This window comes from Homalodisca vitripennis, chromosome 1, assembly GCF_021130785.1.
Source record: "Homalodisca vitripennis isolate AUS2020 chromosome 1, UT_GWSS_2.1, whole genome shotgun sequence".
NCBI lineage: Eukaryota > Metazoa > Arthropoda > Insecta > Hemiptera > Cicadellidae > Homalodisca > Homalodisca vitripennis.
Window position 1 is genome coordinate 233,182,501 of NC_060207.1, and position 25,756 is coordinate 233,208,256.

Below are 25,756 nucleotides of genomic sequence, written 5' to 3' on the forward strand. Positions count from 1 at the left end.
CAAAGCTTTAGAAAAATGTCACAAGCTTAATGAAAACTAATTAAATTATCACAAAACCCGTTCTAGTGGAAAATAAGGAGTTTAAATAAAATTTTTGGAGTTATGAAAAATGTATTAAAATGAAAAAATTAAAAGTTTGACCCCGAATGTCAATCACGATGCACATAATCGAATGCTTTTGGGATATCTAGAAATATGCTGGGTATATGTTACACCTATCCAATTCATTGATCACGCTTTTAAAAAGATTTAACACAGCATCAACAAATGGATCTAATCTTTTTTAATCATAATTTTTCTGAATACAGAATATTATTGCTATTTACGTAATGATAAAGTTCAAAATCATTTTTCAGAACCTTACTCCGGCATTATTAAAATTGAGTGGTGGTGGTCTAATTTATCAAATTGTAAAATTTAGATATTGCCTTTTCATTTTTATACGCTTTACTCACAAGATAAAAAAATACACACTAAATAGTTTATAAAATCTAAATATAATCAGATGTTTCACCGACTTTTGGAACTTCAGCTAAATATGTCAACAGCTGTTTCGTGTCAGTTAAATATAGGTTATAAATACTGTCATTTATTCCGAACTCCAAAATTTCCAGTCATTCCTTCAATGCTCTTTGTATAAAACTTTATAGAATTGAATATTAAGTAAATAATTAGCCGGATTGGTCCAGCCGTAGATTAGCGCTTAGCAACACCCACTTCCCTGTAACATAAAACAATTTTAAACTGAACTATATAATTTATATTTACATTAAAATAAGTGTTTATGGGATACTACTATTTCATCACGAAATGTTCATCAAAATGCAATAGTGTTTTTTTTAATATTATTTATATTAAAGTGTTATCAGTCTAAACTATGTTATCAGTCAATATTGTTATCTTGATTAATAACTAACCCAGTTTATGATTTACAAGTGTGAATTATTATTGCATACGCTTGTGTTTGGATGTCTATTACCAATATTGAAATCCGTGGTTAATACGAGCAAACACGTGCAAAGTTTTACACTACCGGAAATATAAAACAAAATTACAGTGAAATTAATAAGCCTTTGTGATTTGCACAGGTTATTATCAAAGTAGCCGCAAACTACTGCAAAGGGGACTGAGGTCGTTAGGCAGGCGGCTGTCCCGAGGGCAGTTCCATTTCGGGTCACAACTCCCAACGCAATCTATTAAAATTGCCCTTAGGACCTTAGAAACAAAGGTCTTTCGTAATCACCGCCTCTGTCTAATGCGCTGGTTACTTCTTAGCTAAATGTCTACTATCTGCCCCCTTCACTTCTCTCCTCAATATAAATAAAGATAATCACGGATAAATGTGTATAAGAGATTATACACACTGGAAAGAGGGACTATTGCTATTAGGCACTTGTATATTTGTGGCGGTACATATTACCGCTTTCCTCTAGTCATTAAGACGTTGTATATAACATTATAAATAAAATATTTGATTTAATATATTAATTTGGTTTGAATCACACTCGACCAATAAATAGATAATAAATAGAACCAGCACCAATGACGTAAAACCAAAATGTAAATATTTAATAGGAATATTGTTTTTGGTAGAATTTATACATAGTTACTCGTATATAAAACATTCTTAAAAACATCTTCGTTTTTCCATTATTTAGTTTCTAACACCATATTTTTTACAACCTTTGGATGGGAGTTCTTAAAATCTTGGGTTACAAAGTAGACAGTGGATTATATAAAGTGTAGATTTTGCTATTATTTACCTACCGGAATTTTGGGATTTTAAAGCCTACATACAAACACAAATAATTAATCACACCTTATGTTTGGAAAATATACCGTGTGCCAAATTCTGTTAATATTATTTCATTGGTTTGGCCACACACATCGAGTATTTTATACACACCTTAAAATGTGCTTACATACTCTTATAAGTTGTTCTCCATGAGGTATATGATGCCAAAGTAGTTACCAAAGTAGTTATAGGTTAAACTTATCATCGTTACCCGTTTCTTATTTTTGTTGTTATTGTTGCATCTAGTCCTGTAAGGACCTTTCCACTGCTTTCGGAATGAGAGGTTATTCTGGTTGTGTAAGGTTGTCGTTATAGGTTGCCTCCTGTCGAGATCCACGAGGAAGAATTTAAAGCACTAATCTCAAGTCATGTCCTCTCGCAAGAAAGGGGGGCCAGTTCTAAGCCAGCCTCTCCAGTCAGAGCAGGAAAGGGTGGCATAATAACGAACTAATAATGTAATAATCTAGATTGGCAACTAATAATCAATCATCATGCCTAACTTTCCAACGTGACGGCTAAAGTAAAAAGTAACTTAATTGCAACTACCGGACACTAAATGAATACATTATATATATATAAATGCTGCAAATATATATATTAGTTAGAACTGTATATTAAATTATGAGAAAGTTTTTCTCACGCCTGCTACATCTAAAATTACCCATATGTAAATACTTCAAAACACACTTCAAACCATAACAAAATGATGTTATCAATTAGTCTTTAAAAATAGCAATTGTATCGTATTTGCCATTGCAGTTGCTCCACCATGCTTAGATATAGTGTTTAAAACATGGTAGTGCACTCAACTGTGTACATGAATAGAAAATGAGAGAATATCTCTTCACCTAGATTACTCTATACTTGGTAGTCTATGTGTCTCTGATGAAACTATGCAAAACCATCTTGGATTTCTCCGTTGCCGACTTATTTTGGATCTCTTCAGACGACCATAACTCCACATTCCAGGATTCAAGTGACAGCGTCATATTTAAGATGCTGCACTAAGAGGAGAATGAACTGGAGCCGAACTCAGCATTCACAAGATGACATTGTTCTCAAGATGTTTTAACACGACAATGATATATTGAAGTAAACAACGGGACTTCGCAGTGGTGCGAGGCATGCTGGGTCTTGCTTGTTTTAACAATAGTACGACAACACACAGGGACTAATTCTGTATTGACATTCAGAGAGATGGCGGCATCCCCCTCCTCACCCCTACTTTGTATTATATCTTGTAATACAATCATACAGTTGACAACACATCGGAATCTTGCCTGTGTAAATAGGCTAACAACTAGCCAGTATGGTCATACAGGGCTTAAACTTTACAAGCAGTGTAACATTAACGGAATGTTTAGTGGTCATACCAGTATTTAAAAATTTAATATTAAATAATATCTACCTGATGTATCCCTACCTCAATATAAACAATTTCATAGGACTCCATTATATTCATTAGTATAACTTTGATTTTGAAAATTGCGTGCAAACCCATCGGTAAAATCTAGTTACGATAATTTAGATTAAAAAGCGAAGTAAATGATTCAAAAGAATCACAAAAGCAAGTAACTGAGAAATGTTTTCGAGTTCACAATACTCGTACACACCGTTGACAGGTACGCGCGAGACAGGATGCAATTTCACATTCCTCTAAAAACCTGTTCTGTATTCACCGCGAGATATTTAATCAGACAAGGAAGCCAGTACCCAAGAAGTTACTTGTTACTTGATTCTTGTTCTTATTTAAATAAGTATATGAAAAAAGTCCATGCAGAGAATTTAAATTAAAAAACGAATAACGAGATACTGCAAGATTTAGCACTATTTTATTAATTAAATATATGCATTAATAAATATATAATTATTTACCTTTAAAGCCCTTGTTTAGTGTTTTGATTTAAATTAAATTATCTTCCGTGCATATAGTAATACGTATATTGCTTTTCTATCACCTGTGTTTGAATCCTTGGTCTTATACAAAAAATTGGTCCCATAAATACCGAATACACACGGGACACTTAAATTGTTTACAAAACAATTAAATACAATAAAGCCCATTTGCTATTTTATGATGGTATACCATTTCAACGAAAGAGACTAGGCCTAACCCTTTTCACACGAAAAAATTATCGATTTCGTTCGAGGTTACGGTGGTCTAGGTATGTTATTAAATATGTTTTAATTAGGTTTTCGTTATTAATAGGTAAAAATTTGAAAATACATTTTATTTAACCCATAAAAGATCAAAACGTCCATGCAAATGGGTGCAATGCCTCGAATAATTCAGGATTTAAATATTGAATCCTTTAGAGTAGCATAAAATATTTAGTTAGTACTTACACTATTAGGATTGCAATACTCAACTTTCATGAACATTAAACGTTTTGCAACCATCGAAAATCTAAATGTAACAGTTCCCTTCCATACCAATATTCGTGAAATCCTCGATGGCAAAGGTTTGGAAGTAATCTAAATGTCATGACCTTGAATAAAAGATTTTGATGGTGACATTTTCTACAATGGTGCATCTGAATACTGCGAGGAAATATGTAAATAGTCAACATTGGAAACACGTTTTTCTATTTGTATCAATAAACGTTCGGATTACGATAAGATGTTAAAGGAAAATAATGTGTAGATACACATGCACGCAAAAGGCCAATGCAAGCTTTTATTTGGGATTAACCGCTTTATGAAAAAGAGCTTTTATCAGCAAAAAACAAAAATGAATGTTTTTCCCGTCATGAATCACTATGAGGAATTAGCAGTCGTATACATTCATGCATGATGTTACTTACATGGTCTCTTGTTAATTCTACTATTAATGACCACATTAAACTATAAAACATTTTTTAAATGTTTTGTTTCCTTTTTACTTCTGGTATGAAGGGTAAAATTTTTGGAAGTTCTTGGAATCTCCCAAAATAATCGCAACTGTTAAAATGTCACATCATTATTGGATTGCCGTACGTGAAAACATCCACAGTTTAGTTTATTGAACTGTTGGATTATTAACATAATTTAAATAATACACAATGCATGTTGTTCTAAAATTTAAACGTAAAGAATTTTGTTTGTACCTCTTTGAAAACTTCAACTGACAATGTCAACAGCATTTTACTGTCAGCTTTTAATAAATGTGGATTATAAAACGTAAGTTTTACAATTTTTATAAACGAAAAATGATTCCAGCTAAATTTTCAGACCTTTCTTTCGTAAAAACCTCCCTCGTATTTTTAAGAACATTTTACAGAAATAATTAGTTGAATAGGTCTAGCCTTTTTCGAGATTAGCGCATAGCAAAACCGTTTGCGATATATTCTTATTCAAAATGAATTATACGATTCGGTTTATGAAAATTAAATATAGCGTCAGAAATACCTAGAGTAAATTGAAATGGCCAAAGAATGACCATTTATCAATGTCAAAGAATACTTTTTTTTATCAAAGTAGGCTTCTCACGCCTAATGTATACGGGTTTTTTGTGTGGGCTTCAAGGAACACCTCTTTTTAACTCTGTGACTTTATTGACCCAATACACTGATCTTTACACTTGAAATCCAGTTAATCTGAAACCAATAAAATATATGGAATACTTTAGGTACAATCAAAGGAATTTTTGGTGTACATTTAAAAAGAATATGCCCATTGTATACCTGTTATCAAGCAGGCAGTTGTGATTGAAACGATGGGTAATATGTTGTTAAGAGAAAACCTCGATAACAGCTGGAAAACCTACGTAAAAACCAAGTAAAGTGTGTCAAGGATCTAATGTTGAATGATAGAAGATTTTATTTGAGAAAAATATTGTTCAAACAAGATTTATTTGAAGTTTTAATTAAACATGAATTCATTAATAATAACTGATTTATTTGGGTGAATGGTTATGAACTGAACGTAGTCGAGTATGAAAAGGAGTTCACTGTAATGAGATTGGTATTGATATTTCGGTCAAGTAAGGATTATTAAACCATTTTCAAGGACTTAGTCAGTTTAGTTTCGTTTTATTACTGACCTCTATTAGTTGATTACGTTATATTGGCAAAGAAGTTTGATAGCCCAAAGTTAAGCATACTTAATCAAAAGGGCGTGTCATAGTGTTGAGAGAATAACATGATTTCGCACATTTGTCATTGCATAGCTATAATAGGTATATCACAGCGTTTCGAAGATGGTAATCTATTCTCTTAGTCAGGTGGGGGAGGTATTAATAGATACAAAAATCCTGTGCGGTTACAACGCCTGGACGGACTCCAAACAGGCTTTTTGTATGATTGAACTCTTTACTTCTTTTTTTCTTTATTTTTTATGTACTATTATTTATTTACCTGTCGAAGAGAATAGATTATAATCCTCGAAACGTTGTGTTATACCTTTTATAACCTATAACGATGGTAAATGTCCGAAAATTGCTATCCTTTCAAATCTTCCATTGTCAATAACACACTTTAAACATAAAATTATTGTATTGGTTGTTTTTAAATTTCTAATCTTCCACTGACAGGCATTATTAGTTGGTTTGTTTCAAGTATATTTCCGTTTAAACCCAGTTCAAAACTCATGCCACATATATGAATAAAACTGATCATTTTGTATCTATTAACTCAAAATGCTGCACCCTACGCTATTTTATAGTCTGATGGGACTGCACAACGATGGGAAGGTCGAAATAAAAACCAAAGGTTCGGTTATAATAGAACTGTGATGTTTAATATTTCATCCGGCTAATAAACTTACGAGTTTGATTTGAGCTTTTTTCAGTTACGATGTTTTAATTAACTTAAGTGCCTACCAGTTAGTCCACATTGTACGATGTTGAAATACAAAATAAAGCCGCTGGATTGGATAGTGCAGGATGGATGGCAACGTAAAATTAATGGCATTGGCTCCACCGTCAGACCCAGCGTACGCAGTAGTTTAGTGGTTAAACAAATTAACCTAGTTTTAGAAATAAAGATTAACCGCAAAATGTTTTGCTAAGCGATTATTGCAAAAACTGATCGACTAATATCCGTTTAATTCTTTTTGTAAAATATTGAGGAAATTCGAAGAAGATTTATATAAAGAAAAATCTGGAAAACTACCTGAAAAATTATTATTTCTCAAAAGATTATAATATCTACGTGTCATATTCCAAAATTGAACTGGCATGATTTGTTTATTTTAACATTTATTTTATTATCAAGTTATTTAAGTGTTACGTCAGTTTTTCACCTGTGGAAGTGATCAGATTGCAAACATTGAAACGTTGACAAACTGATTGTTTTCACTGATCAATGGCAAATCATAAAATCATGTTTCCGTCTAAATCTTTCTTTCGTCTAAAACAAACTTTAAGCAATGACAAATTAAAGCTTCGTGAGAATAATCAAAAACAGTGAGAAGTGTAACTTAATACAAAATTATAGATATATACTTTTAGAAGATGTTCTTACCAATGTGTATTTTACTAAAGTAACGTATCTTGTTTTTAAAATCAATTAGAAAATAGATCCGTCTTTCTAGCAGTGATGAAAATCTCAAGAAACAAACTTTATGTTTATCACCTCAACAAAGTTTCCAACTGTAATCTTCAGCCCCTCCCTGAACATTGATTTACTTTTGTACCATCAATCTTTCAGACCAAGTGATTTAACTTTGTTTTTCTGAAAAGGAATAGCAAGGCTTTTGTCAGAAAATATTTACACAGAGTTACCGTAAGTTACTCCTTCGTTTCAAAAATATCTTTAAATTATCTTTATAAAGTAGGTTTGGTGTAATTTTTATTTACACAGGGAAATACTGGTTTATCTTATGGCAAATATTAATAATTCGTAATATTAGTTTATTACCGATATATAATTCCCTAAAACATATTGAAAATGGCAAATGATCAAACAAAAGTAAGTTTCAGGTATTTGCTATATTTCAGTAGTGACAATTTACCACAACTTATTCAATAACTGCCAATGGTATGGATAGAGGAGTTCGCCTACAATGCAAATTATAATAACAACAGGAACATAAATCATTAAAATTTATATGCAGACTTAAAATGTTTGATAGTGCCGATATGGTATTACTAAATTAAAAATTATGTGCGAAATATAACTTTACGGTCTCTATGTAAAATGCAGGAAAGTAGAGCGTCCAGTTTCGGGTGAGCTTGGGTAGGTACTACTTTACGATATGAAGCTCTACCTCAAAAACTTACATATAGTTAGGCATAACTAAAGCATTTATAAAGGACTTTTAAAATTAAGTATCACACGTTACACAGTTTTAACAAATATCCATTTGGTATGCTGCAGATATGGAAAAATTTTCCAGAATATTTATTCTAATTATACCAGAATTCTCTTTAAATATATTCATGGAGCAGCATATTTTCGAGATAATTAACACAAACTTTAAGTTATCAGGTTAAAAACTACTTAAAATATGATTCCAGGGACAATGGCCGGTCTGTATTTACTCCTACTAGAGTGTTACAATAGTTGTTAGTTATGTATGGAATTGCCAGCAAGTTAACACTAGAGACTAGTCCCTGTGTGGCTTTGATCAAGCTTTGTATACGTAACATGGAACAATGAGGTAATTTGTGACACAGCGGTGCTGAACACAAACACAATCACACTAAACCGAGTGGTTTACAAACGATAGACATTCAGATTGCTCTCGTTTCAGGTAGTTAGGCAAAATGGATATTTGCTCGTTGTGTGCGAGGAGCGCCAGTTTAAAGTTTAGGATCTGTGTTGTTAGATAAATCATGTAGTGTATAAGTTAATAAATTGTCCTGTATTTAACCTTAAATTGGTCTTTATTACTGTTAACGGATATCGATAATGAATTAACGAAAGCAATTAAAACTCTTCTCTTTATCTCTCGATTTCATGATAACGTGAGACTATTAAAAGGCTACTTTAATAATGCAGCTAATTAGCAAATTAAAGGAGCTACTTTAAAACACAAGTAATTATATTACTGCACACGTTACGTATCTATATTCATCACAACATCAAGGAGCGTACAAAATCAATAAAATAGGTGTAGAGTAGGTGAATGAATATTTTTTGGACCTACTTAAGCAACCAGATAAGATTCATGAAAATTTCAGGGTGATGCCAGACACATTCTACGACATCTTGGTGAGAATAGCTCCACACATAACGAAGCATTCCAGCTTTAGAAAATGTGTACTCTCCGGAGAAAAACTTATGGTTACTTCAACTCATGGTTATATAGCAACTCGATATAATTTCACGCAAATAAGAAAATCGATTTCGAATAGCAAACAACGTAAATGGTACACTGTCACTACTCAAAAACCTTCTGAAAATTAAAAATGGGAGGTATATAAAGGTATATAACGTATTAGTGTCGGTAAAACCATTATTCAGTGGTAACCTATTACCAGGATAACGTGTTACGTGTATTTCAGTAACAGGTGGCCTGGATTATTTGACGTTCTCATAACGTCTTTCTGGTATTAGGTTACTCAGTAACCTGGTTACTGTGTAACAGCCAAGGCTATTTATTACCTTGCAAGCAATGAAACTAGGAACGGACCAGTTCTGGTAACGCTGTTCTAGTATTACTTAAGTTAAACACCGATATTTTGATAATAGGTTATTTAAAAATAACGGTATTTCCCATCTCTGCTGAACAGTGGTAAGGTTGCCGGTAAAAACAAATTTAGGGCGCAAATAATTAGAAACACGCTTGGGTGAGTAAACTAGTTGCCCGTTTGTACAAGGTTACGTGTAGAAATATAATTTTAAGTGAAGAGTTGAAAACAAGTGGCGACTTTTCGGTGCTGATGACAGTAATTGACACTCGCAATTACACGCTTAAACAAGCTTGTCTATTCCGGAACAGGAAGGAAATAATTCGAGACCTGCTAACGACATTTCAGAGGTCTGAACAAGAGTATCGAGGAAATGCATTAGCTCCTTCAGGCTCTTAGCTCAGCCTTCTGCCTATGTTTTTGTCAGTATTGAACATTATCCCACTTTCACTGTGTAATGTGTAATTGTTTCTCGTACTCGTGACTTGTGCTCGGGACTTGCATTCTCTGCAGTGACAACGTCTGGACTAGACTCCAAGCAGCTTTTGGGTATGTTTGAACCCTTTCCTTCCCTTCTTTACTTCTTTCTGTTCTTTTTTTTTGTATGTATTAAAACCTCTCCCACCTGACCAAGAGCATAGATTCCAATACTCGAAACGTTGTGTTATACCTTTTGTAACCATAACGATGGGAAATGTCCGATATCCTGTTATGCTTTCAAACCTTCTATTGTCAATAACAAACATTAAACAAAAGCCTATTATATTTGTCATATTGACATGAGAAACAATACAGTGACTATAAAGTGTAATGGAAATGCCGCAACAGGTTATGGGCAAACAGGAATTTCCTCACAACGCTTTGTGAGAATGTTATTTACGTCAATGTCCGCAATAAAATACCCACAACGCCTATCCCGATTGCCCACTCAGAACAATGGGAAATGCCTTTTTACAAATCTATATTTCGCTGTGATATATTGCTGCGAGCGATTAGAAATATAAGCAAAGTGATCGAAAATACACATCTCATGTATTTTGTAATACACCTAAAATATAATGTATTAGTTTATAATTATAAAAAAATATTTTTCGATTTCTTTATTTTACGTTGTTCCGATTTGCTACATTAGAAGAAACTGTACCACGTGAAATCATAAATTACGCACCAAATGATGTACACTAACATATATATATTGCGTTACTAGAATGCACAATTCTGGAAATAATAGTATTTTATTAATTCAAACTATGGAATAAATTATGCTAATGCACTGAGGTGATTATTTGTGACTGGAGAGTAAGCGGATTTTACCTACATACATTAGTTATTTAGATCACTATTTGTCGCATAAAAAATAAGTCGAAAACGAATATTCGGTCTTCCTTACATTATTGTTCGCCACTTTTGAATATTGAGTGCTGTCATCCGATTTATTTTGGGGACTAAAACAAAATTACAATTTCTGATTGTCTAGGTAAGAATTATACTCGTAGAATTTGTATGAAACTTTATATAAGAAAGTTGAAAAAACTCTCTTTAACCAAAGTAAACATGCTTTTTCCATCATAAATTAATCACCCTACTGTGTGAATTTACTATGCCAATTTTGTAAACTAATTACCATATTTATATATTGTTTAAAATTATAATAGGGCAGATAATTCATTAACCAAGGAGGCAGTGATGTTTGAATTTTTAAATGTATGTTTAATTTTACTAACATATATTTCCACAGTAATCGAGAAAAAGTGTATAATATACATGATTGAAGTTCTTCCTGATTCATTAAATGCTCTAATTCCAATAAAGGCTGTATCAATAAAGGTTAAATGCCATAAGTTTGGCTTATAAAACTTTTGTACTTACATTTTATAACTTAGATTTTTGCTGTAAAACAGTTTTTATATAATACGCTTTACCTTTAAATGTTGTTAAATGACGTTATTAGTTAAGTTATATTATTCATTGTTTCCTTGTACTATGTAACGTATATTATAGAGCTTTTAAAGCTCAATCTAATCTTAAAATAAGAAATACTATACTAATGAAAAGATAACAAAGTTTTGTACTATTTGACCTAATAATTCAGGCATATCAGTACAATAATTGATATAAAGCTAACTTTACTATGCTAAATTGTAGTTATCTTTAAATATTTTTTAGAAAATCAATCATGAGCACTTTGAGTATATGTTATACTGAGTTAACCTCAACATTCACTTGTGCTATTAAAAAATTTAACTAATCACGTGGTGTGTTTAAAATCTTGATTCTAGTTTTATGGAAATCTTAATTATTAGTTACTTATTTAAATTATTCTGATATGTTAAAAATTCTACCTCATTAATTCTTTATTTTGATTTTCTGCATTGATGTTTATATTCTATTATTTTAATGTTCTTATAAACCTATTTTTAAACAATAATTTGGAAGAATATATTATTGTTTTCTTAAATTTATTCATATAAATTGAGGTTGCAGCAAGTCTAACTTTCACAATAATTGGTAATTTTTATAATTGTAGACATCTCTCAATCGAATATCTATTCAAAACTATGTCAAATTATAATTTAGGTTAACGTTAAATGGAGAATTTTAAACTATAGCTTCAGTAATTAAATATTTTCATGCTTACTGCATTATGCGTTGGACCCACTGTAAAAACGTGTGCTTTTGTAATAAACCACTTTCTATTCTCCATCTAAAAATACAAATACAGTACTCTAATAGTTTTTATGATGCAAACCTCTAAGTACGACAGTTCAGTACAATGTGGCCTAATATCTGTTTTAAATTATGTTAAAAATAATAGAGTTTTATTCACAAACATACAAACTCTGTATTACCACCATTTGAAACTATGTTTATTGGGGTCATACAAAGTATTGTAAATATATTTGTGCATCGACAGCACAGTAACGCACGATAGTGTTCTCTGTGCGCCAATACGACACCTGATTTCCCACGGGAGCCGTGTTGCCGTTTCATTAGTTGCCAAACGGCCTTACAAAGGGCTTTATGTAAATCGTTCTTTTGTTTTTTCTGTCCGTAACAATAACATCAACATGCGTTTTTATCGATGCGTATTTGCACAAAGCCTAAAATGTTTATCTTTATAACCCAGCTGGACAATTAGATTTATATTTCGGCAATGGTATGAGTTTCAACACAACCAGCCCACGATAATTTAGTGTATGAAACACTTGTATTAAGCAAAATAATATTCATTTATTTATATACTGAGTGCAAAAATTCCCTCACGCGCTTGATCATTCCCGAACGATTACAGTTATATCAATAAAACTTGGTACAACATTACTGCAACTATAAATCTATTTTTTAAGTAACTACCATTTTCTTGTCATGTCAGGGAGATGGCCCGCAACGAGTCAGATGAAAATCTTAAATGAAAGCATAGGTCAAGTATTAAATCAAATTAAAGATTCATATTAGGAGAGTACAATGCTGCAAATCCGATCTTAAAGGGGTTGCTCTTACAAATATTACGTGGGTTTAAATTTTGAAACATTAACATTGTAATATTAAACCATTTTAATATTATGGTTTAATATTTTTGCCTTGGCTGAAGTTTTGAAAAAACTTAGTAAATATACTGGACTAAAGAAATATTCTTTAACATAGTTAGTGACCCTTCACATCCAGTGGAGGATAGTCCACAAGAAATTGGGGGGAAATTTTATGTAAGCATAGCTCAAGATGCACATTATTTTTGAATTTGTTGACAATACTCAATTGTATTTGAAGAGTCAATAACTACCATAAAAACTATTTATTAAGCCCAATATTCATTTCCTAAGTTTAACTTTCACAACTTGAACAATGACAAGATTAAACCACAAAGAACAGGACCTACAGTGAAAATCTTTCATACTTTAAATCTCCGTAGTTTTTTAATCTGGTATGAGGATTTGTGATATTGTACTCTACTAATAGAGACCTTTAATTTTATATACTACTCGAAGTATCCTCTCATTTAAGGTCTCCTTCTGAATCTTGCAGGCCAACTCTCTAGCGTAATAAAAACATGGCAGTTACTTCAAAAAGTACCAAGTTTGATTGCTTTATCTGTAATAGTTCGGGAATTATCAAGACCATGCGGAAAATTTTTTACACCCTGTATAGTTTCAATATAGGAAAGATTAACGTGTTTAAGTGTTTCAAGAATTTCAAAGAATTTGAAGTCTAAAGACTATTTCTGTGAAAACTTCGCTGTTAGTGCTAGCTCTGTCTTCACAAGAGCTCTGAGGTTCTTAAGTACCTGAATAATGTAATTTAATGACTGCTTACATAAAGTTTTATTCCTTATTCTGCTTATTTAAATAATATAATTTTTTGGGCTGTCTTTGAGAAACTATTTTCAGTCCACTTGTGACTATATAGACCTATTAAAAGTTTCGTGGTAACAAGTAAGACTAATTCCTACGGTGTGGCAGATCTGCGAATTCTCTGGCAAACTTCCCACGAAAACACTGAACGCAACTGACCGTATGAAGTAATTTGAATATTTTCACTAAGCGAAAGCCCCAATAATATCATATCACATGTACACAGAGAACCGGACTCAGCAACGCCAAGTGTATAACGTAGGCAAAGATTTACTCGAAAGCAGAGTCATAAAACACGTAAAGTTTGGAAGCTTCTCCGGCGTGAAAGGTATTACAGGACTCACTAGTATTTACGAATATAAACTTTTCTTTGCCCCAAATATCTTCATAGCATTACTCACACTGTAGAGTCCTTGCTTGCTCTTTTGCCTCGAAAATCCGTTTCTGGTCTTAAGGTTAGTTATTACACACTGTCCTGCTCTTCACATTATATTATGACTATTAAAATAACTACTTGACCCGTGCAACGACTATATGTGTATTTAAGCAAATCATTAGTATCGTAAAGGCAGTTAATTTAGAATTGGTTTACATCTTCTAGTTGAACCTACACTGGGTACAGCAAAAACCGATGTGTCAGTTAAATCTGGACAACCTTATGTATGTCCTGTAGTGCCACATCACTAACTGCAAATGTTGTACCACTGTTTTTGGTTTAATTTAAGTTTTCTCATATTTTTATTTTACAAAACTTGTAAGTACTGTTGTGAAAAAAGACTCATTCATTCATTTATTGACATTTTTAAAAAGATATATGAAGTAGATTTGGTATTAGGTAATCTATTTATTGTGGTTTTTCTTTGCACTACAATCATTAGGCGCCCTTTCTCTTTTTTGTATACTAAGTAGCCCAATAAGGAGGACAGTTATTATAAGTATCTTTTTTATTACATAAGTTTTATATTTGTCAAATGTAGATTGAAAGCCTTAATAGCCACCATTTAGACATTAATGATATATTTATTTTAGCATTAACTTACGATGCAGCAAGATAAACATTACTGTCAAATCAAAACACTATAATTTATAATAAGTTACACGAAAATCTATAATAATAAATAAAATAAAACTGGAAAAAGCAGAATACATTCTACGAATCTTGTTTATCAAGATTATATTTTATATTTTGTCCAAAGAAACAATATGCTACAGGTGTAGAACAATTTAGGAACATCCCATGTATTCTGTTTATACATAAATGAACTCAAAAATGGAATTACGTTAAATAATCGAATTAATAGCCTCCATTATGTATGGTATCGCTTGCAGTGAACAATGTCTGTTTAAAAATACTCCTTAAAATTAAATTTGTGAATATTGCATTATAATAGACTATTTATTATTAATCATGTTTTAGGTAAATTTTGTATTATTATTACAACCAGTGAGCATTTTTTTCTAAAGTTCTTTTTCATAATGTTTCAAATTTATTCTAATTTTATGTAATATTAAACCATTTCAAATTTGTATAAGCTTTAAGCTTTACGATGCTGGAAATTTAATTTTAAAACTCTGTACCATTTAGTGTATTTACTATATTTACGTTATGTAGACCTACGTGACGTAAAGTCGAAAGAAAATTTACAATTAGGTAAGTGTTTCCAGGCAAGTATCGAACAAGTTAACAACATCAACATTAAGTCACAAAAATATCCAAACATAATTCTTCGCAAACTGTAGCATTCTATAAATATGAACATTATAAATTATAGCAGTAGTAATTGAGGCAGAAGCAGTTTTAACTGAATGAAAATAGTTACACAAACATGATTAGAATGTTGAGTTTAGCTCCAGTTCACCTTCCTTTTATCTGACGCTGTCTCAGACTTGACTCCTGGTGGAATCGGCGACTTTACGTGTATAAAAAACATAATCAACAAAATTATCCTTTTAAAACATAAATACGCCTTTATTTTGATTGTAGTTAAAATTTTTGCTCTACCTGTTTAAAGCTTTCTCCTAACTTCAAAACAATTTCACTAATAGGTGGCTAAGTAAAATATCATGGATGTTATCTCGTTCCTCTTTTAAATTTGCTAAAGTTCCTTGAGTTTAATTCCAAAGCTTTCAATGGTTTGGCCAGTAAAATGCTGAATATTCTGATTGTATATGACTTGGTGAATTCATGATTAGTCTAATTACATTTAAGTCTAAGGCTTAATATTTTCTCTGCTCTATTGCATAAATTTTAAACGGGGGTCTTTATCATATTGGTAACTATGTTTTAAATTTAAAACTCAACATTTTTCTGAGAATATTGTTTATTGATGTATTACAGTGATATACACAGTGTTATAGTTTTATTTGTTGTTGTATTAGGCTGTTGCATCGAAATGGATACATGACTTGCATTCCATAAAATATGACATGTAAGGACCCAAGGGAACATATAATATAAATGGCACTAAAGGGAATCGCTATTGACACATCAGTGCAGATAACGTCATGTTAAAATGGATGGATCCCTTCCCGGAATAAACTAACATAGCAATTTACAGTTTTAAAAGCACATATAATTGAATTAGAGCATGTGTTTTTCGTCGTTCGGGAATTTTCATTTGGAAAATAAACTTCTCTCATATGTTTCATTTTTCAGAATTAATGTAATTAATAAAATAGTAGAGTCTGCACGGTGGATGAAATATAAATCCTTCTACGTGTTCAAATTTCTTAATTCGTATATGATGTTCTTTGTTTTCAAATCATTATTTCAGGACATTCTCGAATTTATGGTTTGTCCGTACAAGCATAGGTAATATTGGCAATGAATAATTAAAATTTGTTATTTATATCCTAATTACTTCAAACTGGCTTAAGACACAAAGTGTCATATTTAATAACTTAATCCGTAAGCGGATCTTTACAATGTGCACTTACAATAGACCTGGTTTCTAAGCATTGCAAAAAGTGTAAAACTGAAACGAAAAACATTTCTTGTTAGTGTGAAAGCACTTCCAGCATAATTCTGTTTTGCCAATTTCATTATCTCGGCCCAACCACAGCGATTCCATTTACATATTTCATATTCAAAGAGAGCATTTCTGTGTGCTCGTGTGAAATTTATAGAGTTAAGGGAATATTGCGTCCGTATTCGGTAAAAATGTGGGACCCAATATTTCACACTAGAGATAATAATAAAAACTTGTTCATATAAATTACTTTTTCTATAATATATGTGTATGTATTAATTTTAAAATATCCAATTTAAGTTAGTAATTTCCAAATACGAATCTTTTATTTAAAGTGGAACAATTTAAAAATTACGTAATAAACTTTTATAAGGATCAAGGACGTACACACTTTCATTCATTTCATAATCACGTTGACTGAACACCTAAAAATAGGCTAAGCATTATTCCTTAGGCGACATAGGCTTCAACTGATATCTTTGGAAAGCTTTTCCTTAAAATTAAGATGGTCAGGATACAAAGATTCTCTATCATCACAAACTGACTAATTTTATAACATATATGGAAATTTATATCCAACACCTTTACTTGGTGAATTAACTGGACTTATAGCCCTTTAGGTGCGAGAAGGAAGATTCACAGGGAAATATATCACAGTGAAGGAAACTGGATTTTCCCGTACTTTTGCTATCGCTCAGTGATAAAAATATCAGTAACATTACGTTTCTAGATTTGCAATCCTATCTCATATTCAGGCAAATAACTAACCTAATACATAATTTAGTTAGTTTAGTTAGCTATTTAAGTGTTCGATATAAATATCCGCACATTTTATAAAATGGGCCAGTTTGTGATTGTAGAGACTTATCCATCTTAATATTACGGAAAAGTTTCCATAGAAGTCAGTTTTGAAGCTAATTTCCTCTAAGGAAAAATGCTTAGCCAATATCAGGTGTTCAAGCAAGGTGTTTACGAAATGAATGAAGGTATTTTGATCCTTATAAAAGTGCTTCCATCCTTTCATTGTAAAAAAAATTCAAACAAAGAATGTCACAGTGACCATCATCGATCCAGCCTATTGTAGGAAATTTCGCAACCATGAAAGAGTATCATAATGTAGTCCTCTTCCATAAGGCACTGAAACTCGGATAATGAGACACAATCCTAATTCAGTAACGGTCACCTGAGTTTATGTTTTTTTCTGGGGTGAATTTTTTCGAAATAATTACCTAAATTTGTAAATTACCACTTTTTTACATTTCCTACAAGAAGTATAACGTGATGCAACCGTGAGAATATTTTAGAGCACAACACAGATTGATTAAAATTTGTAAGTAAAAAAAAACACGATAAATTTAACAGAGCGTATAGGTAAATTTCAAAATACTGTATTTTTACAGGGAACGCGGTAGCGTAACACTATGCCAATGTTCGTCACATGCATTTGCTATAGTATTGCTGTCTCTATTAGGGAAGCATAAATTTTCTGAGCATGTTGTTATGTAACTGTTACAAAACGAGGTAGTATAAGACGATGGCAATGATCGTCACATGTTGTTGCAGTAGTATTGCTGTCTCTTTCAGGGAAGCGTAAATCTTCTGAGCATGGTGTTATGTAACTGTTACGGAACGAGGTAGTATAACACGATGGCAGTGATCGTTACATGCTGTTGCTGTTGCTGTCTCTATTAGGGAACCGTAAATATTCTGAGCATGGTGTTATGTAACTGTTACGGAACGAAGTAGTATAACACGATGGCAATGATCATTACATGCTGTTGCTGTAGTATTGGTGTCTCTATTAGGGAACCGTAAATATTCTGAGCATGGTGTTATGTAACTGTTACGGAACGAGGTAGTATAACACGATGGCAATGAGCATTACATGCTGTTGCTGTAGTATTGGTGTCTCTATTAGGGAACCGTAAATATTCTGAGCATGGTGTTATGTAACTGTTACGGAACGAGGTAGTATAACACGATGGCAATGATCATTACATGCTGTTGCTGTAGTATTGGTGTCTCTTTCAGGGAAGCGTAAATCTTCTGTGCATGGTGTTATGTAACTGTTAAAGAAGGAGGTAGTATAACACGATGACAATGATCGTCACAGGCTGTTGCTTTTGTATTACTGTCACTATTAGGGAAACCTTAATCTTCTAAGACAGGTGTTATGCAATGGTTACATATATTTTAGTGTTTACAACACAGAACGAAGGAGTCTGTTTTATTCTTGGAATTGCATTTACTTCAACCTAAGTTGGTTGTACAATAGTGGTAATTTAAATTTCACTAAGTTATTAAAACGGAAAAAAATTTGAAAACTACAATTTTTAGCGGACTGAGAGAGAAGTAAACAAAGGTCATAGTGACCAGTCACACCTAACAGTGATACGAGATATTGCTCTGCATTACTCATGAAATGTAATTAATTTGATATTAATTTGCTCACGCAATCTCACACGCTCTGTCTCTCGCATGGATTGCAGCACCTACGAATAAGCTGCTCTGATAACTAGTAACAAATTCACGAGCCGTAAAAATTGCTTAATTTTAAAATAAATTCTAAAAGAGATAATAATGATAGATACATCAAACAAACATATGCAACAAAAATATTCTAAATCAAAATTTCTACAATGTTGATCTAACACATCTCTTCCCTGTATTAATAGTATTACATGTTCTGTTCAATAAGAAGATTTTGCATGCTATTTGTTTAATGATTGCGACTCAATTAGACAAGGAAAATGATTTTTTCGTATTTAAATTCATACATGATGCATATCCTAGTGGTCAATCAACAATCAATAAACGAAACATTCTAAAACAATCGAACTTGTCGATATAATCCTAAATTCTAACCTGGAAAACTCAGGTTGAGTTTTTTTATTAATGCTATTTGGAATTTATTGCACTGTTTTATTTCCACCGGAAGATTATTAAAAAGCAGGGGACTTGTGTAGGCTATGTCAAGTTCAGAGAGGGTTAGGCAATGCCTGGGAGTGTGTGTCACAGCCGTGCCTTGTAGGATATTTGTGACATTCGTCTACTGATGAATGATATAGTTCTCGATGGTCGCCATTATCCTAAAGATGTAAAATTAGGGAAATGTACGTATTATGAGAGAGCGAAAAAGCCCTCTGCAGAAATGTAATATATGTAGCTCTTTTTTGTACCAAATATAAATTGCTTTGAAGTGGTAGCTATAGAACGGATACAATCGTACTTAGCAGACAGAACGGAAGTAAGTGTGAGATATCAACTGCTTTTAAGAGAGAGCGAGGTGTACCTCAAGGGAGCTGCTTGAGGCCCATACTTTTCAAACTGTACACATCAGATTTTCCAACTTGTGTCTAGAGCTGCCTCGTTAACTGCACTTGTCCTATGATCCTGAGTTCTTTCAGGACGTAATTTTCCAAATTAACACTGAACTTTAAAATATGTTGTCTTGTTCCTCCGAAAATGGCCTCTAAACACAGGTACGTGTTGTAACAGTAAGTTCTGTGTTGTAACACATATGCATATAGCACAACAAAACCACATACAGACTCTCACTCACTCTGGTTTAGAAGCCACTCGTAGTGGCGAGAACCTATAAAATACAATAAGATTAAAACTCTCGGAGTCGTATCGGTTTAGAGATTCGTTGTCTGAGCCTATAAAACTCCAGCTCATGTGGTCTTTAGTACGATCATTTTTTGTTATTCTCACCCTGCCTGCCTATGGCAAGAGTATCACGATGCACGACGCTCAGAGAATTCAAAAATCCCAAAACACAACGCTGAGGTATTTATTTTTCTCTAGGTCGGAATGATCATCACAGTATAGTGATTACAGTACGCAGTACAGAAGTGTTACAGTATAGTGATGCTTCGCATTTGTGTCTTCTGTACGCTGTTAACAAACTGCGTGACTCACAAAGTCCTCCTACTCAGGGACCCCAGTACCTGAGTGAGAGACTGCAGTATCGGGATGAAGTCTCGCAGCGTGTCAGCTTCACTTCCATAGAGTGAGGCTTGAGTTAGGCCAAAAAATATTTTCCTAATTTGGGTCGACATTTTATAATGACCTACTTGGTTTCCTGAAGTCTCTTACAATTAGTTGTTTTAAAAATAATGTAAAAGACATAATAAAAATAAAAATTTGACTAGAACCGTCCTAAAAACTAGTTTGTAACTGAGGAACGTCTGTAAATAAAAGCGTTTTTATTTATTTATTTAAATGTTTCTGAGACTTGTTGATACCCGTCCAACACCTCAATCCCTATGCCACGACAGAGTAAAAGCACCCATAAAACACAATGGGTAAAACATTTCAATAGCACAGAGGTAATTCAACTCAGTTTACCACCAAGCTGGAAACGTTATTGAACAACCACTGTCTAAAGCCATTCTAAAAAACTGAAAAGAAGAGTTTGCTTTAATTTCAAACTCTTCTAATAAAACAATATCAGTCGAAAATTGCATAAACAAGACTTAGTTGAGTTCAACATGAAATTATTGACTGATAGCCAACTTTTAAGTTTCTGAACTAAGTCGACAACTCTATTGTGGAGATCAAACTGACTACCTTAGAAAAGCACAGTGGTATCGTTTGAATAAATATATATTTGGCTAAAGTAATATGAGGAACAAGGTCATTACAGTAACAAATAAGGAGCAATGGTCCCAGAACGTTTCCCTGGGAAGGCCATGCTTACGTTCTGGATAATCAGATCAGAATCCTAAAATGAATACAAATTGCATCCGGTTAGTAAGATATAATCTTAACCCTATTAAATTATCAGAACCCAACCACTAGTTACCTTACAGTGGGTCTCTTACTTAATTATGTACTTCCCGAAAGAACTGTGGGTCATCATTCAGTCAGACAGTTCACTTATTAACGCCTGGATATCTCAGTTGATTAAGTAGTGGTTCGGTTAACTTCACCTGATGAACCACGAGTTTGGATTCCATGTTACTATTTATAATATTGCATCGCAGAAAAACGCTTTATTATATTTAAAAAACTACAATGGAACAATTGTGTGAATTTCCCATTGTGGGCCTTGAGAAATAATCGTCAAGGATAAATTCTGTCTTTATCGTGCTCTTGCCGACTGTGATTTGAGATTGAGAAGCTTATCAAGGGATTGCCATGCCTCAATAATGACCTCTCTGACCACTTTGAGGTCATTGAGCAACGAAATTTGCACACTGGGAGACACTCCGTGACTGTGCGGTCACTAAACAGCTTACCCTCCGTGACCGGGACTTACCAACCTCCTCGGGACCCTCGACTCCCGTCACGTTTGGTTATCACTGCTTCCTGTTGTTCACATTTGTTTCCTATTCAAAGAAAATGAGTTATGGAGTCCATCAAGGATCATTCTTAGTTCAATCTTCTTTCTGCCCTATATCAAAGACTATAAAGTCGTAAGCTACATTCGAAAATTTTACTATACGCTCATAGTACGAATCTATGATTAGTGAAATTTCTAAATAAGTTTTGAAACAAAACGTCTTTGTTACACTAAGAAATTGTGTAAAAAATGTTCACAGCCACAATATGAAAACATATTCTTCAATGGAGTCTAACAGCAGTCCTTTTCTTTCTTCCACCACCATAAATTTTCAATCCAATATAATCAAGAGAAAATTCAATTACACAAACATAACATTAATTTCAAATTAATATACAAAAAAATTGTGAGCAGAAAACTAAAAATTGACAGCAATAAAAAAACTATGTTTTTGCCGTGACAAGTAATAACAATTATATAACTATGTACTAGAAAGGTCTATAGCTTAAATTAACTATAAAGTATACCGATAAAGGTCAGAGGTTTACCATTGTATAAATTTTTGCAGCAGAAAAACACATGACAATAAATTAACTACAAATAGTAATAAAAATAAAAATAACAATAAAATTTAAATAGTAATAACGATTTCATTAATTCTATAATTAATAGTTTATCTATGAAGTAACAATAAAACAATATGATAATAAGTGATTCACAATAAAGATAATGGATTCAAAATACTGGATTGAACATCAAAAAGAAAAGCTTTGCACATTGTTTATGCTGACATATATACGACAGGAATAAACTCCTGATTTGCTCTATTTTGAGATGCTATGTAATGTTGAGATAGTATTAACAGGTCCTGTTCACAAGACAACACAGTCCAGACTCTCTTGTACGTATAACCCAGTAAATCACCATTACACGGACGTGTTGAGCTCCGGGGGTTTATGGCCCCTGTTTTATGGCAGTCGTTAAACTTCTCCAGAAATTAAAATTACTTTCTGTCGATTCTCCTGGGTTCACGCTAACATACAAAATGGCAATAATGTATTAAATTTCCCATTGCATAGACAATCACACATTAAATATAATTTTATGTTAGGTTAAGGATAAATCACACATTTTCCTTATTAAGAAATTACATGACCTTTACATGTCTAACTGTACATATGAGAGATAAAAATATAAATGTTATTTTATCCTTGTGTCAATACTAGAGGCACATTTTCCTTATTAAGAAAATATAATTTATTCCGGTTCCAGATAACGGCTCTTTGGGACCATAGAACTACCGAAGTGAGAGCTAATTTATTACTTTACGTTTGAATCTGTATCTGTATCTTTCTTTTCTATCCGATTTATATGTTTATAATTTACAAATTGTAATTCTCTTTGACATCACTTTAGTATCAAACACTCTCTTATGTAATTATTTTTCTATTATGCTAAATATTCGCTAAACAGCATTAAAGTGAAAACTTGAATATGGCCTGAACGAGATAAGTAGAAGTGAAAATATCTATTTACGAGTTCGATAATTACAATTTTGGTTTATGACATGTAGTCTAAAACACTATTCTTTTAAATTAATTAAATTAGTTTTACTATTAGTAACTAAACGTTGAGTATAACTTACTTAAGTCTCTCGTTTCTGTCTCTGTGTCTTAAAAATTCATAAATTTCGGAAAATGTATTGAAAGTCCCTTTTGAGTATATTTGAACAAATGTATTGCAATGATATGATATGCAGATGCAAGTTTTTTGTACTACTATAATAAAATGTAACTATTTTCGTAGCATCACTTTTTTGATGAAACGATATATCAAGATGTAATTGAAACTTCATAACTGTAACATAAAATTGTATGCTTCTAAATAACACATGAGTTCACTAAAAAGTTAATATCTCGGGTTTTTTGTTCTGTTGTTGGTAATATTTCGAAATATAATTTGTGACCCTTCAATCAATAAATGCATTATGAACTGAGTTTAAAATAGTAAAATATTCAGCTGTAATGTATTATAATGTCCAACACAACAAAAACCCGTATTTTGTTAGCGAAAGGTAATTTGAAAATTAGTGTTCAAAGTATGAAAGACACTAAGTTCTATGAAGTAATCCTCTACAACTCGTGACTGTGTACTTGTCTCTATCTCTAGGATAAACGGCTGAATGATTTTTATTACATTTTCATATTTACAAGTACACTGCTTGTTACAAAATAAAAAAAATGAATTGGTTTTGGTAACTCTGAATGTGAAGAAAATTCCTCTTAAAATATAATATTTATTCTATGCAATATTAGTGCAATGTTGTAATCTAAAACGTTAAGTTTTGTTAAAATATTCACTAAAACTTGCAATATTTACATAACAAAAAAGTCATGTTTACCCATTACATCAATAATCCAGTAAAAATGTGTGATTTAAGTAAAATAATTACTAGCCAATTCCAAGAATTCAAATGTTGCAAGTATTGGTCCTCTATGTGTCTTATACAATTATAGAACCTAACGAGGAAGCAATACAAGTACTCAGATATTACAAATGCTTCAAAACAATTCAAATTTCGTATATTTGGCTGTGGAGAGTACGTTTTACAACAACTAGTTTGGCTAGAGTGAGGATTCCTTTGAAGCAAGACATACAGGACAAGAAGAAATAACTTTCCAAGGTGGTTTCCATTAGCGAATGAACATCCCTAAACGCAGAAAGAAGGGATTTATACATTTTATCTTCAACGCTGCTATGATGTGTTTTGTTATTTTATCTTACTATTTCAATTAATCTTTAAAAAGGACCATCCCTAAGATAATGGCTTACATGTTGGGGATTCCGTCCAAAGACAACGAGACAACGACATTCATACTTAAGGGTGGTTTCCTCGTTGGGTTAGATGTGGAATATATGCTACGGAGGAGGGGGACAGTATAGCGGAGAGAAATTGTGATATAAACAGTCCAAACCGGAAACACCAGAAACTCTTCAACTTAACTTCTTCCAGTCCCTACAGAGTTGCAAAGTAAAGAAATAGGAACCTCAACTAGTAACCCATAAAACTCAACCATTTATTCATCGCCAATCCTTATAGAGATCGAGGTAAAATATCAGTCCATACCATCACCTCTTGCACCTGTACAACTTATCCTCCTCCAATTCCAATATAGATCGAGGTGAACGTACCGTCCCTACAAGCAACCCCCGCACCTCTACAGCTCATTAATTTTCAATCCTAATATAAGTCAAGGTTAATAAACGGTATCCCTTGCACCTTTACAGCTTAATCTTCTTCAATTCAAATATACCTGTAAACTTGAGAGAACCAACACTCTGCGTTGACCTACTAAACGATAGCTTACATATAACCACGATTCGACTTATGATACCATTCGGCCCCAGAGGAGTTGGAAGTGTGCATTCAAGGTTCAAGATATACACACAAGTGCTAGCGACAATGAGTTGCGCAATCCAACACAGGGTTCATCTTAGAGTCGAGTTCACTTCGAAGCTATCTTCTTTCACCTTATTACAACCAGAGTAACTTTTAGATCAGCAAGCGACTCTAGGAACTCTACTTAAACTAAAGCGCCGATCCCATGTACCTATTCCAGCTGGCCGTAGGTGTTTGGAAGATTTTGAGAAAGATCGAATAGGACAATATCTTCCCAAAAATAACACTACAATCTCTGAAATAAATGTGCATAAAAATTATTAAGGTATAACGCAAGGCGTTTCATCGTGTGATACGTTAAAGGCTGTAAATAATTTAGCATCATGTAAATTTAACATTTTTAT